The 16,128-nt window shown below is 42.0% G+C and overlaps 1 pseudogene across 1 annotated transcript; it reads right to left on the bottom strand.

The window, feature by feature from the left end:
* Window positions 1-1,833: 1,833 nt before the first annotated feature.
* On the bottom strand, window positions 1,834-15,137 carry LOC309858252 (methyl-CpG-binding domain protein 4-like; annotated as a pseudogene). Its single transcript has 2 exons — window positions 14,196-15,137; window positions 1,834-2,000 (listed from the first exon to the last, which is right to left on the bottom strand). The product of its transcript is annotated as a methyl-CpG-binding domain protein 4-like (transcript).
* Between the last annotated feature and the right edge of the window lie 991 nt (window positions 15,138-16,128).

Below are 16,128 nucleotides of genomic sequence, written 5' to 3'. Positions count from 1 at the left end.
CCCTACATCGGGCTCTCTGCTCAGTGCAGAGCCTGCTTCTTCCTCTCTCTCTGCCTGCCTCTCTGCCTACTTGTGATATCTCTCTCTCTGTCAAATAAATAAATAAAATCTTTAGAAAAAGGAAATTGCACAAAAGCCAAAACTGATCTGCTAAAAGGCCCCTTTCCAGAAGATTCAAACTTGGAACACCAGAAGGGCTGCACAAAGGCCATTTTCCATACTCCAGGTGTGTAGAGGTGGGGTCACACCCACACATGCCTCAGAGGGTCACCCATTTCAGTCACAGCATACATTCCTATCCCACCCTCATCTGTGTCAACAGATTCTACAGACAAAATTTCTTTCCCATTGAACAAAATGGAGAGCTAGAATGTTCTGATACTTATCTTTACTTAATACTAGAAACTACTGTATATTTTTAGAAGACTACAAAAAATCAACATACCACCAAATGATGCCTTTGAACATGTCCCTGTTGCATGGTCACCCTGGTATAGCAAAGCCTCAGAGACGCTGTTTGTTAGCCCTCCCCTTTCCAAATTGCTTAAGTGTGTCCATCCAAATTGGTGTGGTGGGTGACTAAGAATTTTGGGTACTCAGATTACAAATAATGTAAGAGAAAGTATAACTCCTCTAAATAAGGAAAGTGGTCTTTTTAGGAACTCCAGATTATTCGAAGGACAGAACTAGCTGCTGTCACAAAGCTTCTAGAAACCATCCCTGGGGCCATAAAACGGGTGACATCAAAAATAGTGAATAAAAAAAACGAAGCATAAAGCAAATGTTAATGTAATAATATCCGAAGATGCTGACATAACTAGAGGCAACTCTCACACTTCATCAAAATCAAAGGCAGAGAAATTCCTGCAACCTGTAAACTCAAGGCTAGGTCCAAACTCATCACCCTGTAACTAGAAACCTCTACGTGGCCATATTCTCCGGTCCCAGTGAACCGGTGGACATAGACACAGTCTCTCTGTCAACGTTCACCCACCAAAAGAAGGCACAGAGGACTGCTGCTACTTCAACTAGATGAGTCGAGTGAGCTAATATTTTTTAATAGAATTTTTTTTCCTACTTGAATCACCAATTAAGAAAAAATTGAATTTTATTTATTTATTTATTTATTTATTTATTTATTTATTTTAGAGACAGAGCGCAAGTTGCCGGAAGGGGGGTGCAGGGAGGCATGCAGAGGGAGAGGAAAAGAGAGAATCTCAAGCAGGCTCCCCGCCAAGCACAGAGCCTAACACCGGGCTCGATCCCACGACCCTGAGATCATGACCTGACCCAAAATCAAGAGTCAGACGCTTAACCGACTGAACCACTCCCCGGCACCCGCCCCAAATCAGAATTTTGTAAAATGTTGTTAAAACGTTGGGGTGCCTGGGTGGCTCAGTGGGTTAAAGCCTCTGCCTTCAGCTCAGGTCATGATCTCAGGGTCCTGGGATCGAGCCCCGCATCTGGCTCTCTGCTCAGCAGGGAGTCTACTTCCCCTGCCCTCCCTCTGTCTGCCTACTGGTGATCTCTGTCTGTCAAATAAATAAATAAAATATTTTTTTTAAAAATGTTAAAACGTCGATTTTAAAATAAGGTAGGTTTTCTTGAAATACATTTTAGAGCACAAAAGACAACTTCTAAGGGCAGATCATTGGAGCCAATAACAAGCTGAACACTCCTACAGGCGTGTTGTTTTCAAGCCTTCTACGTGCTGCGGGCTTCCCCACACATGGTCCTTTTGCTCATATTAGGGTCAAACTTCAATCAGAGAAGAGTCCCAAAGAGGAACTTACCTAAGGGCCCATTCATCACCAAATGCTGGGGAGCACTTACCATGCACAGGGTGCTGGGCTGGGCCCTCATGGTTCTAACCCCTTTGCAGGAGCTGCTCTTCAACTTGACACACCAGGCTCTCCTCCTGGCCTTTGTATACCTTTCCATGTCGTCCACCCTGGCCCCTGGCTCCAGCTCCGTCAGATCTTGCCCCCTGGCATCACTGTCTTGCCAGGATAAAGGAGTGGGCAAGCATATTCCAAGCAAACGGAAACCATAAGAAAGGAGAACAGTAACAAGTCCTAATCTGCATTTTTAAAACCTGCTCAGGTTTCTGTGTGGAGACTGGATTGAGGGGCTGTTGTATGAATGAGCCAAAGACGGCCTTTGTGGAAGGCCCCTATGTTTTTGCCCCCTGCCAGCTGAGGCCTGGGAGCTCAGGAACCCACTGGCACCAAGCTCAAACTTTTTACACGTTCAGTCATTTACAAACCGTCCAAACAAACAGATTTTTAGGCATTCAGGGCCTCCCTGCCTTGCACAGTACACAAAACTCACCCAGCATCTGAAGGCCCTTGATAAAACAGCATCATGGTTACAAGACTTCAAGGGCTACTGACTTTCAGAGCACTCTCACACCGGGGGGGGGGGGGGGGACCTCCCCACTGTGCTGCTGACAGCCACCCCCCTAGACACATAAATCTCCCTCCCTAGCAAGTCCCCTGCCCCCTCCTCTCCTGAGTAGCAATTCCCCCCATATGCCCCACACTCACGTACCTACTAGAGGGACTTCATAGCAGGGAAATAGGAAAGCACCACCCCATCAAGCTGGTGTGCGCTACTGCCACGTTGTGGTGATATCATTTCCCTTGCTCGGTCCCCCAAAGCCCCCCACACCCTTGCAAGTCAGATGAGGGATGTGGGCAGATGTGGGCTTAGAGCTCCAGAGGCAGATCTCTTTGAAAAATGGTAATAGTAGCACACAGATCAAGAAATTAGGAAAAGAGGATCATGTCCCTCAAAAAGTGTAAGGTCAGTCAGGCCTGCAGAGCACAAGTGAAGAGTAGGGCTTTCGTGGGAAATATGGACACCCTAGCCAGCCAGGAGGGCTTGGCACACGGGAGAAGCTCTGCACCCTTTAACCCAACTTTCTCAGACTCCTTTCAAGGAGTCGGGCTCTGTGCTGGGACCCTGGGCATGGAGCCTGCTTGAGATTCTCTCTCGCCCCCTGCTCCTTCCCCACCCCTCAAAATGAAAATAGATAAAAATAAAATATTTTTTTAAAAAATAGAAATAAGGGGGGCACCTGAGTGGCTCAGTGGGTTAAGCCGCTGCCTTCGGCTCAGGTCATGATCTCGGGGTCCCCGGATCAAGTCCCGTATCGGGCTCTCTGCTCAGCAGGGAGCCTGCATCCCTCTCTCTCTCTCTCTGCCTGCCTCTCTACTTGTGATTTCTCTCTGTCAAATAAATAAATAAAATCTTTTAAAAAAAATAGAAATAAGGGAAATTGCTTTAAAAAAAAAAAGTTTGAGATGAATTCAATACTCTTTTGTATGTATCACTAGTACCCGAAAGGATACATAAGAACTTCGTCAAAGTTCTTGGCAGTTAGCAAAGATGAGAATCTCAATATTAACTTAATTAACATTCCTGAGACTGGAACGCTTCAGATGCCCCAAAATTTCTCTTTACTTTTGTTTAGAATGAAAACACTACACAGAAACAAAATATTCTGTAAATAAATACAACAGAACCACTGACCTACAGCTTGACTCTTCTGCAGCCCAGAGAATCCATTTTTTGAGCACAACGTATTTTATGAATAAACTTCTACACTTTTAAAATTGAGTTTTCTCTTTTTGAAGTACAGCTTCAAGCAACTACAAGTTTCCATCCTGCTAACCCGAGGCAGCCGTTGCTTTTAACTTCTATCTTTTATTTAAAAAACTTAATTGGAAGTTTTTGTAGCCAGAAGGAGTACTTCAAAGAAAAAGGAAAAAATGCCAAAAATTAATACTTTATGTCATAGGTTAGGAGGGAAAAAAACAAAGATTACAGGAACCAGGGGTTAATGGTTTATATATAGGAAAGCAATGAAAGAAGGAAAGGCAGGAAACACATGACATTGGAAACAAGACATGGAGGGAGACTGTCCTTCCCCTGTGCAGACAACAAGAGGCTTAGAGCAGCTTTCACAATCCCCCCACCCCTCCCCCACTCCCTCCATCCTGCCCAAAGGCCCTATGAGTAAATCCCACCCCCACTCAAACCATTTACCACACAAACCCCCATTACACATCAAGGGACCACAACCCTTCCTAGTCTTTAATTTCTAGACATTCCTGTCGCTGCAGATTCGAAATCCACTCTGATGAAACAATGTGAGAAGGTGGGAAGAGATTCCTAAGATTCCTTCCAGCTCTGATAAGCTATCGCTCTGGGATTTACAGAGAGTGCAACTCCCGGACCACTCACCCAGGATAACTGATCAACAGGCCAAGGAGATGAGTTATCTGAGATTGGATCCCGGAGCTTCCTAGAATGGAAATAAATAACAGACCCTCCTATTTCAAATGGGGACACTTTCCTGTACTCGGACGGGTCCTGAAGATCAGAATAGCTATAAAATCGGACCCCACTGCTCTCAGACAGGCAAGACCTCCCTTACATAAAAAGTCCTAAGAGGGGCACCTGGGTGGCTCCGTCAGTTAAGCATCTGACTCTTGATTTCCGCTCAGGTCAGGATCTCAGGGTCATGAGATGGAGCCCCACGTCTGACTCCACACTGGGCGTGGAGCCTGCCTAAGATTCTCCTTTCCCTCTCCCACTGCCCCTTCTTCCCCACCCCCTCATGCTCTCTAATTTAAAAAAAAAAAAAAAAGTCCTAAGAGCCTGTTTGCCATGCTCTGCTTTCTAAGACTTTGCTCAGCAGCCCATTTCAGAAGCATTTCCCAACATTTCCCAACAGTCTCCATCTGTGATGAAGGGCCAGGTGACTGGAGAGATGGAGAAGAAGGTCTGACAATGAACACCAAACAAGGACAAGTTCACTAACAGCCCACACACAGAAGGAGCAAGTTGGCCAGTTGGCCTTTCTGCAGCACCCTGTACATGAAACCAGACCCAGCTTGTGTAGGGATGAGCCTGTGTCCCAAGGGCAGCTAACTCATACTCAGGCCAGGTCCCCCAGGATGGCATCAGAGCAAAATGACAAGCAAGGCCAATCTGTCCCTTGCTGGGGAATGCGGATGAGGACATGAAAACACAGCATTTAGTGATGGGAAAGAGTTAAAGGTCATGGTCAGAGAGGCCCTGATGGACCATAAGGGCCAGAGATGGAGCAGACTTCATGCTGCAAGCCTCAGCAGCACACGCGCACGTGCACACACACACACACACACCTGCATATACACTCACCCACATACACACACTGACATGCTAGACAAAACGGAAAGGGGGAGTTTCATCTACAGTGGGAAAAATAGAAAAAAATGGGAAATTCCTACATCCCAACAGAAATACAGCGGAAACAAGAGCGGGGAACATAAACTAAAGTTACATAGCCTTGAAGGCGAATGACACCTACGCGAGAATAGTGGGTCATCACACCATAAGGAAAGAGGCAATCTTACACCTGTACTTGCATAATCCCATGACTTGCGCTATATAAAGCAAAAATTAAAGAATTACAAGGAACTGGCAAATCCATAATCATGGTAGGAGATTTTTAATATGCCTCTTCCAGCAAGTTGCAATCCAGGGGACAAAAATTAATAAAGACTTAGAATCATTTGATCAACAACTTTCCCTAATGAACCAATAACTAAGGAGTATGTGTTGTTTTATTCACATGCAGCATTCATAAAACCTGAATTCAGTGGCACCTAGCTGGCTGGCTCAGTCAGCAGAGCATGTGACTCTTGATCTCGGGGTCATGAGTTCAAGACCCCCGCGCAGGGTATAGAGATTACTTAAATAAGGCTTTAAAAAAAAAAAAAAAAAAAGACCATTCAAAGATATAAGGCACATCATAGCGAATAGTAAACACTCCAAACACCCCTGCCTCAATCTCATTGACATGTAATTCGATGTTGGGAATCAATAGTAAAAATAATAACTATTAAAGATGCCTGGGTGGCTCAGTTGTTAAGCATCTGACTTCAGATAGGGTCATGATCCCATGGTCCTCAGATGGAGTCCCACATCAGACTCTCTGCTCAGTGGGGAGTCTGCTTCTACCTCTCCCACTTCCCCTGCTTGTGTTCCTTGGCTGGTGTTGCCTGTCTGTCAAATAAATAAATAAAATCTCTTAAAAATAATAATAATAATCTTCTAAAAATATGTATATTTGGATATTTTAAAATACCAGACATACATAGAGGTGGGGGGGGACATTGTCATGGAAATTAGAAAGTTTGTAGAATGGAAAAAAAAAATGTTCAACTAGAGCATGTCAAAACCAATAGGGATGTAGAAAGTTGTGAGAGAATATTGTTCCCACCCTAATGAGATGAAGGTGGAGGTGAAAACCACAAAATCACTGCTTTCTCAAGTATATCACAGAACCAAGGATGTGATTCAACCTAATGAAACAAAATCCAAAAACAGACAAGCATGACTGCCTTCATCCTTGGCATAGCAGAGGGAAGCAGAAGAGGCGACCACAGAGGGATTTTAGAAAAGCATGGAACTTGGGACACCTGGGTGGCTCAGTTGTTAAGTGTCTGCCTTTGGCTCAGGTCATGATCCCAGTGTCCTGGGATCGAGCTCCCTGTCAGGCTCCCTGCTTCTGAAGCCTGCTTCAAGGAGCCTGCTTCTCTCTCTTCCATTCCCTCTGCTTGTGCTCCCTCTTTCTCTGTCAAATAAATAAATAATATCTTTAAAAAAGAGAGACGGAAAAGGAAAAGCATGGAACTTTCAATGAATTTCTAAAAAGGAAACAAAGATTAGTATGATAGGTGAGAACCCCTAACGGTGCCGGTACACAGAATCTATACCCATGACCAACTCTATTCCATAGACCTTTATGAAATAGGCGTGAGAAAAGTTGGACACAGGACGGGAACACCACCAGACACTTATTCTGAAGCAAATATGTGGGGCCTTGGGGCTTGTGAAACAATTACAGTACCAGAGGCAAGGAAAGAGAAAAAGCCAAAATAAATCTTTGAAGAAATAATGGCTGGAACTTTCCCAAATTTGGTTTAAAAAAAAAAAAAAAAAGATAAATTCACCTATTCAAGAAGTTCTGCAAAACACTAGTAGAGTAAGGACAAAAATCAAAACAAACAAAAACCCCTGCACATATCATAGTCAAACTGGTTAAACCAATACTAGAAGGAAAAATCTTGAAAGCAGCTGGAGAAAACATAGATCAATATTTTGAATTACTCCTCCTTTCTCATCAGAAACTATAGAGTCAAAAGACAGGAAGACAACCTCTTTAAAGGGCTAAAAGAAGAAAAAAGGCTGCTACCCCAGAATTCAATATCCAGAAAGAATGTCCCAACAGAATGAAGTTCAAATAAAGACATTTTCAGATAAAATAGGCTGATTAGAGAACAAAATGAAAAAGTTCTAACCATAAAGCTTGGAGGAGCAGTAGGAGACTATCCTGGCTAATTTGGGGTACGCAAAGATGTCTTAAAAGGACACTGAAGACACTACACATAAAATAAAATTCTTGAGAAACTAGATATCATCAAAAGGAATAACTTCTGCTCTCCAAAAGTTTCATTAAAAGAAAGAAAAAGCAAGCCACAGACTAGAAGAAAAATTCTTAACACATGTAGCTGACAAAGGACTTGTATCCAGAAGATACATGAATGAACTCCAACATATTGATAATAAAAAGACAACCCAAGTGAAAAAAATAAATAGTGTTGCAGGGGCGTGGGTGGCTTGATCAGTTAAGCACCTGCCTTTGTCTCAGGTCATGATCAGGTCATGATCCCCAGTCCTGGGATGGAGCCCTGCCCCTGGCTCCCTGCTCAGTGGGAAGTCGGCTTCTCCCTCTCCCCCTGCCCCTCCTTTCCCTTCCCCTCCACTTGTTCTCTGCTCCTGCGCTCCTTCTCTCTGTCGAATAAATAAAATCTTTTGAAAAATAAATAAATAAATAGCATTTGTTTGCAAACTAGACTCCATACATGGAGGGCAGGGAGAGACGGAGAGATGGAAGGGAAAGGAAGCCTCCCAGATGGGGAGGGTGGCGGGTTTAATAAGTGAGGGGATTCACTTACAAGGTTTGTGTTGAGCAGCTGCCAGATGAGTAGATCGCACCCCGGCAGAATCTTAAAGGCTTCAGAAACAAACTGCCCAGCTGATCTCAACACTGTATCCTCTCAAGGTCACGCCCTTGAAAAGGCTTTGGCTGTGGAACAGTGGGCAGTGGATGTTGCAGGGACAGAGGAGGGGCTGAGGTGCCGAGGGGTCGACTGGAGGTCATGTCCCCTCCATAACCAACTCCAAAACAGAGACATTTTATATAAGAAGATACACAAAGAGCAGGTGAGCCGGTGAGAAGGTCTTACCGGTATTACCATGCAATGCCATTCAAAACCACCGTGAGATCCCACCCCTCTTCCACTAGGATGGATTTAAAAAAAAATTTTTTTTAAGACTTTATTTATTCATTTGACAGACAGAGATCACAAGCAGGCAGAGAAGCAGGCAGAGAGAGAGGAGGAAGCAGGTTCCCAGCCAAGCAGAGAGCCGGATATGGGGCTTGATCCCAGGACCCTGAGATCATGACCTGAGCTGAAGGCAGAGGCTTTAACCCACTGAGCCACCCAGGTGCCCTGGGAATGGATAATATTTTTAAAAATCAGAGAGGATAATGGGACAACCAGAACTCTGATAGATTTCTAAAAAGAGTATAAAATGCAAACATCACTTTGGAAAACCGTTTAGAGGTCTCTTAGAAAGTTTAACATGCACTACTCAATTGACCCAATAATTCTCCTCCCAGGTGTTTACCCAAGAGTAATGAAAAATAGAACCATGTCCGTGTGAAAACTAACACATGAGACTGTTAATAACAGCGCGTTCATAATGGCCAAAACGTGGAAACAACCCAAGCATTCCTCAATAGAAGAATGATTGAATAAATTATAATTTATTCATCCAAAGGAATACTATTATCAAATAGAAAGGAGTGAACTACTGATACACATAATGTGGATGAATTTCAAAAGTCTTATGCTGAATGAGAAGAAGTCAGAGATAACAGAGGACAGGCTCTGAGGAACTTCAAAAGCAGGTTGAAGTTACCGATGGTGACAAAATCCAGGAGAGTGGCTGGTTCTAGGGAGGGAGGCTTGACCAAGAAGAAACATGAAATAACTTTCTGGGTTGATTGAAACTTGATAAGTGTGCAGGTTACAAGAATATATGAATTTATTAGAACTGACCAAACTGTACATTTGGGATCTGTGCATTTCATTGGTAAAAGATACCTTGCTTTAAAAACTTGCAAGATGCAGATAACTTATATATAAAGAAAACATGTCACCTTAAAACCTTGAAGTAGGAAAGGGAAAAAAAAAAAAAGTAAAAATTCATAAACTAAGTTTCTCACTTAAATTAGAAAAAGAATATCAGACTACATTTATAAAGGAAGAAATAAATGTGGTATATTTTAATTTTTTATTATGGAAATTTTCAAACACACAGGAAAATAGAACTGTGAGTTTTTATTATCTGACACTCAGGTTCAGTAATAATCAACAAATGGCCAATCTTGCTTCATCTAAATCCTCCTAGCCTAAAGCAATTCCATAATTTCTATCTTTTCATTCAAAAACACTCTCTGTGGAATCTTTTTAAAATATAAAACTTTAATGCCATTACCACACCTAAAAATGACAACAGTATAATAATACAATAGAAAAAACTACAATAAAGATAAACAAAACCGAAAGCTGATATAATGGATAAAACTCTGAAAACCAACCCAAAAAGCAAATAGACACAAATAATATCAGGAAAAAAGTAGAGATTCAAAAAAGTTGAAGAGGGTACTATCTACGATTTAACGCAATATAGCCGGGCATTACATGAAATAGATAATTTCACAAGGAAATATAACTTATCCAGAAAGAAAAGGAAAACTTATATAATCCTAAAACTATATAGGAAATATAATCCGTCATTAAAACTAAACCCACAAAGGAAAAAGAAAAAAAAATGTCAAAACCAATTTCAAAGGTAAATTCATCCAATCAAGTAATTGATTATTCTAACTTCATAAACCATGTTTTTCATTAAAAATTAAAAGAATTAAAAAACAGGGGCTCATGGGTGTGGCTGAGTTGATTAAGCATCTGTCTTTGGCTCAGGTCCTGCTCCTGGGAACCTGGGAATGAGTCCTGCCTTGGGCTCCCTGCTCAGTGGGGAGCTTGCTTCTCCCTCTCCCTCTGCCTGCTGCTCCCCATCCTTGTGTGCTCTCTGTCAAATAAATAAATCTTTTTTTAAAATAAAAATAAGAAAAACAAACAACAACAAAAAGAATAAGAAGGCCACTTAGCCCATTTTATGAAACTAACATAAATTTGACACCAACCCATGAGAAAGCAATAAGAAAAACTATGGGCCAAATTCAAAAAATACTAGCAAACCACATCTAGGAATATATATTTTTTAAAATAAAAACTAGGGGCGCCTGGGAAGCGCAGTCATTTATGCCTCCAAACCCTGGTGTTGGCTAGGGTCATGATCTCAGGGTTGTGGGATCCAGGCCCACATCCTATTCTGCACTCAAACTGGAGTCTTCCTGAGTTTCTCTTTCCCTCTCTCTCTGCCCATCCCGTGCCCCGCACCGTCACTCTCTTCCTGTCTCTCTCAAATAAATAAATAAATACATACATACATCTTTAAAAAAAAAAAAAAAAACAAATAAGGGACGCCTGGGTGGCTCAGTGGGTTAAGGCCTCTGCCTTCGGTTCATGTCATGATCTCAGGATCCTGGGATCGAACCCCGCATCAGGCTCTCTGCTCAGCAGGGAGCCTGCTTCCTCCGCTCTCTCTGCCTGCTTCTCTGCCTACTTGTGATCTCCGTCTGTCAAATAAATAAATAAAATTTTTTAAAAAATAATAAAATTAAATTTAATTTAAAAACCAAATAAATAAAATAAAAGCTAACCAGAGTCATGTAATTCACCACATAACAAGCTGAAGGATAAAAAGCACAATTCTTTGAAAGATTCTGCAGGTACGTGCAGGCATATACACACATACACAAGCATTTGGTAAAATTCAAGATCCTTTTACAACAAAAACTTTTTTTTTTTAAGATTTTATTTTAAAGGAGACACAGAGAAAGAGAGAGAGAGAGCACAAGCAGGGAGGAGGGGCAGAGGGAGAGGGAGAAGCAAACTCCCTGCTGAGCAGGGAGTCCAACGTGGGACTCGGTCCCAGGACCCCAGGATTATGACCTCAGCCGAAGGCAGACGCTTAATTGACTGAGCCACCCAGGAGACCCTACAACAAAAAACTCTTCAGCAAGCTGGGAATAGAAAATAAATACCAAAATCCTACTGCAAAAGTAATATTAGAATTGAGACAGAATATCCCTTAATCATCAGCAACAAAGATAAATGCATCTTTATTTCTGTTCAATGATGTACTAGAGATATTAGCAGAGTAAAACATGTAAGATAAATAAGAGGACTAAAGGATGAAAGGATCAAATTATTATTAATCATGTGATAAAATTATGTAGTTAGAAAACCCAAAATATTATATTAAGAATTCAGCAAAGCTGTGCTTTATATAAATACACATAAAGCAATTTCATCCCTATATGCCTATGACAGACATTTTCTCTGAAAAATATCACTTTATAATAACTGTAAAAACATAAATAAATGCATCTAACAAAATACATGCCAGGGTTCCACAGAGAAAAGTATAAAATGTCGCTGAGAGACATTAAAGAAAACTGGAAAATGTATGCCACATTCATGAAAGGGAATACCTAATACCATAACCAAAATCAGGCTAATTCTCCAATCTAATATATAAATGCAATGCAACTGTAAATCAAAATCCCAAAAGGGATTCTCATGGAACTTGATAAGATGATCTTAAAATTTATACAGAACAACAAAGGCTAGGAATAGCCAAGAAATTATTGAAGAACAAAAACATCCTAGATATCAAAGACATATAGTCAAACTATAATAATGAAGACATTGTTATTGAAGCAGTAGACCAATGGAATACACAAAAAAGAATATACACATAAAGGCATAAAAAGAACACAAGACTTAGGAGCACCTGGTGGCTCAATTGTTTAAGCCTCTGCCTTTGTCCCGGGTCCTGATCTCAGGTTCCTGGGATCCAGTCCAGCCATCAGCCTCCCTGCTCAGTGGGGAGTCTGCTTCTCCCTCTCCCTCCGTACCTCCCCCAATTGTGCGCTCTCTCACTCACTCTCTCGCTCTCAAATAAATAATTTTTTTTTTTTTTAAAGAACACAAGGGGCGCCTGGGTGGCTCAGTGGGTTAAGCCTCTGCCTTCAGCTTGGGTCATGGTCTCCGGTCCTGGGATCGAGCCCCGCATCCCGCTCTCTGTTCCACAGGGAGCCAGCTTCACCCCTCCTCTATCTGCCTGCCTCTCTGCCTATTTGTGATCTGTCAAATAAATAAATAAAATCTTTAAAAAAATTAAAAAGAACACAAGACTTAAACATATGTGTGAATTTGACAAATGATAGGAAGGGCACTAAAAATACCAGTGAAGAACAGAAGCTTTTTTTTTTCTAAACTTCAAATCACATTTCATTATTAGAAAAGTCATTTGCATTTTTTGGATTGCTGTCAGATAATTTATTTTTTCTTAAATCTCCAAATATATTCTAGTATTAGTAGCAAAGATCTATCAGGGTTACACACATTAAGAAAATCATCAGTCATTATCAGGGAAATGCAAACCAAAACCATGATGAGCTTCCACTTCACACCTGTCAGAATGGCTAAAATTAACAACACAGGAAACAACAGATGTTGGCAAGGATGCAGAGAAAGGGGAACCGGCTTACACTGCCATTGCGAATGCAAACTGGTACAGCCACTCTGGAAAACAGTATGAAGATTCTTCAAAAAGTTAAAAAGGATACAAAAACACTGATTTGAAAGTGCACATGCACCTCAATGCTTATAGCTACATTATCAACAATAGGCAAATTATGGAAAGAGATCAAATGTCCATCAGTTAATGAATGGATAAAGAAGACATGGTGTGTATATATACACACAATGGAATATTACACAGCCATCAAAAAGAACATCCTGCCATTTGCAACAATGTGGATGGAGCCAGAGAGTCTAATGTTAAGCAAAATAAAGTCAGCCAAAGGCAAATACCATATGATTCCACTTGTGTGTGGAATTTAAGAAGTAAAACAGACGATCATAGGGGAAGGCAGACAAAAAAAGAGAGAGGGACTCAAACCATAAAAGACTCCCAACTATAGACAACAAACAAGGTTTCTGGAGGGGACGTGGGTAGAGGGTGGACTAGATGGGTATTAAGAAGGACTCTAGTGATGAGCACTGGGTTAAATGTAAGTTAGGAATTACTAAATTCTACACTTGAAACCAACATTACACTGTATGTTAGCTAACTAGAATTTAAATAAAAATTTGAGGGGCACCTGGGTGGCTCAGGCATTAAGCATCTGCCTTCAGCTCAGGTCCTGATCCCAGAATCCTGAGATCGAGCCCCGGATCGAGCTCCCTGCTCGGCGGGAAGCCTGCCTCTCCCTCTCCCACCCCCGTTTGCGTTCCCTCTCTCCCGTATGGTCTCTTTCTCTGTCAAGTAAATAAAATATTTAAATATATATATAGGGGTGTGTGTGTGTGTGTGTGTGTGTATTTGAAACAACAACAACAAAAAAAAACCCTACATTATGTTTCCAACTGGACTGATTAAAATCTACATGCCTATGAAGCAGGGTTGCACTTAATGGGGCTCTTATGAATCAAGTACAAAGTCATGTATAAAAAAGGAGTTTGAAAACTTCAAAGACTTTTAAGACAGAATTAATTTTTCACAAGTTTCCCAAAGCCATTCATGATATTTATTTAGCTTATGGTCTTCAGGATGCACCTGTTTCCACTCACTAATGTAAAAAAATTCAGTAAGAGTCATTGCCATAGTTGCCAGTCCCAGGAGGCTCAATCGGATACCTCCGCTGCTTGGTCAGATGTTCAGCTGAGAACTTGACAGTGCTCAAAGATCAAAGAGCAGGGCACCTGGGTGGCTCAGTCGTTAAGCGTCTGCCTTTGGCCCAGGTCATGATCCCAGGGTCCTGGGATCAAGCCCCACATCTGGCTCCCTGCTCAGTGGGAAGCCTGCTTCTTCCCCTCCCACTCCCCCTGCTTGTGTTCCCTCTCTCCCTGTGTCTCTGTCACATAAATAAATACAATCTTTAAAAAGAAGAAGAAGAAGATCATAGAGACCAAGAGGTTTAAGAGGTTCTGACCCATCTCTCTAATCTGGGGCTCCTGCTACCTCAGCCAAAACACTTCTCCAGAAACTCTCAAAACAAAGGCATTGTCCTTTTGCCTGACTGAGAATTACAGTAGCAATGAAGAACTTCCATGGCTCATGGAAAATCGTCTCTTGGACAAAATTAAAAGGTGACCAAGGGGGTGTCCATTTCTTAAAGACTTTGCATTGTGGTGGGTGGGGAGGGGCGGGGAATGGCTGAAGAGCTTTTCTGTTCTATTCGCTGGGAAAACATAGGCTTGTTTTCCTTTTATCTATTTGTGTCTGTGGAACGGTATCTTCTTGACATATTTTCAGAGAAATAGTCTTTCTCAGTTTATGAGTTGTCCATTTCAGAGCCACATTTTCAACTGTCAGGATGCAAATGTTCCTTCCTTCCCCCGGTTTCTACTTTTGTTTATAGTTCCCCGGCTTCCGAAAAGGTTTCCTCACACTTTTCCTTGTGCTTCTTCGCTTGAACAGAATTTGTTTACGCTGCCAGAAGTTATTTGTTCAAAACAAAAATTTGATCCTGAACTCAATGAGTTTTTTGGGGCTTTTTGGTTTTCTTGGGGGTTTTTTGCTTTTTTTTTTTTTTTAACAGTCACTTTTCTCCATTGGTTACTCCAGGGGCTTGTTGTTTGCTCCAGCGTCAGAAATGGAGCTAAAACTTTTTTTTTTTTTTTAATCAAGCTAACTTTCTGTACAAGGTTCACTTTCAGCATCTGCCTTATTAAACTCAGATTCTCTTTTCCTATTGCTTTGAGCAGAATCTGGGAGACCCTTCCAGCAGGCTGTTTTTTAGTTTTCTTCCTTTGAATTCCTTTCAGAATGTCTCCCCTTTCCTTTGGACTTTCCAACCTTTCCTGAGTCAACATCATTAACACCCCTCATCTTCTTTAAAGTTAGCTAATCCCCTGCCAATTTGCCATTCCAAACTACCACTTTCAAGGGGAGAGGCATCTTTTTTCCACCAGCTTCGTGCCCCAAGGTTCCAGTCTGAATTGTTACTTTAATTTCGCATTTGGGATGTCAGAGGTGCCCCACTGAAGTCTTTGTATCTGAACCTGACGCCCCTTTTAGAAGGGACAGCAAAATAAAATCTTCCAGCGTAAAACAAGTCTCTCCATTTTTGTGGGGATAATTAGCAAGGGCGTTTTGAGATCTGAACTTCAGTCCTTGTGGGCTGATCAAATACTCATCCTATCTTCTCGCTGTCTTTCCCAATCACCTTTGCTTCACAACGCATGGGACAAACTCGTGGCTTTCTGTCATGGTACCACCACCAACCAGAGCAGAAGCAATGGATTCTTGCCGCCTGGGATTCCAATCACTGCTGCTTTTTGTCCCCATTTGTTTCTTGTCTCCTCCCACTCTTTCCAATCCCAGAGCAACACCTTCCTCATAGAGGTCACAGGGCTGGTCTGGGGCAAAGCACCCACTGGAGGTGACCAAGGGGGGGCAGCTCCACCATTCCCCGGGCTCAGACACGCCATCCAACCATGCCCTTCAAATGGACTCCGGGGGCAGCAATGGGGCCAAGAGGTGCAATGCCTTAGGAGCAGAGCAGAACAAGATGCAAAAATCTCAAGTTTTCAACTTGCAAGTCTGTTGGACTCCACAGCTGCTTTCTGGCCACCCTCTTGGCCACAGCTGCCATCAGCATGACCCAGTCAATCAGATCCCACAGTAGCTTTTCAATAAATGGCGTTGGGATCGCTGATAACCTACATGGAAAATCATGTAAAGTTTATCCCTACCTCAGATCATACAGAAAAATTTATTTTGCAGGTACATTGAAGTTCTGAATGTGAAAAGCAAGATTTTACATTTTTAGAAGGAAATACAGGAAAACAGTTTCATGACCTC

Source organism: Mustela nivalis (genome assembly GCF_964662115.1).
Source record: "Mustela nivalis genome assembly, contig: HAP1_SCAFFOLD_2102, whole genome shotgun sequence".
Lineage (NCBI taxonomy): Eukaryota > Metazoa > Chordata > Mammalia > Carnivora > Mustelidae > Mustela > Mustela nivalis.
This window is presented reverse-complemented; position numbering and strand designations above follow the sequence as displayed.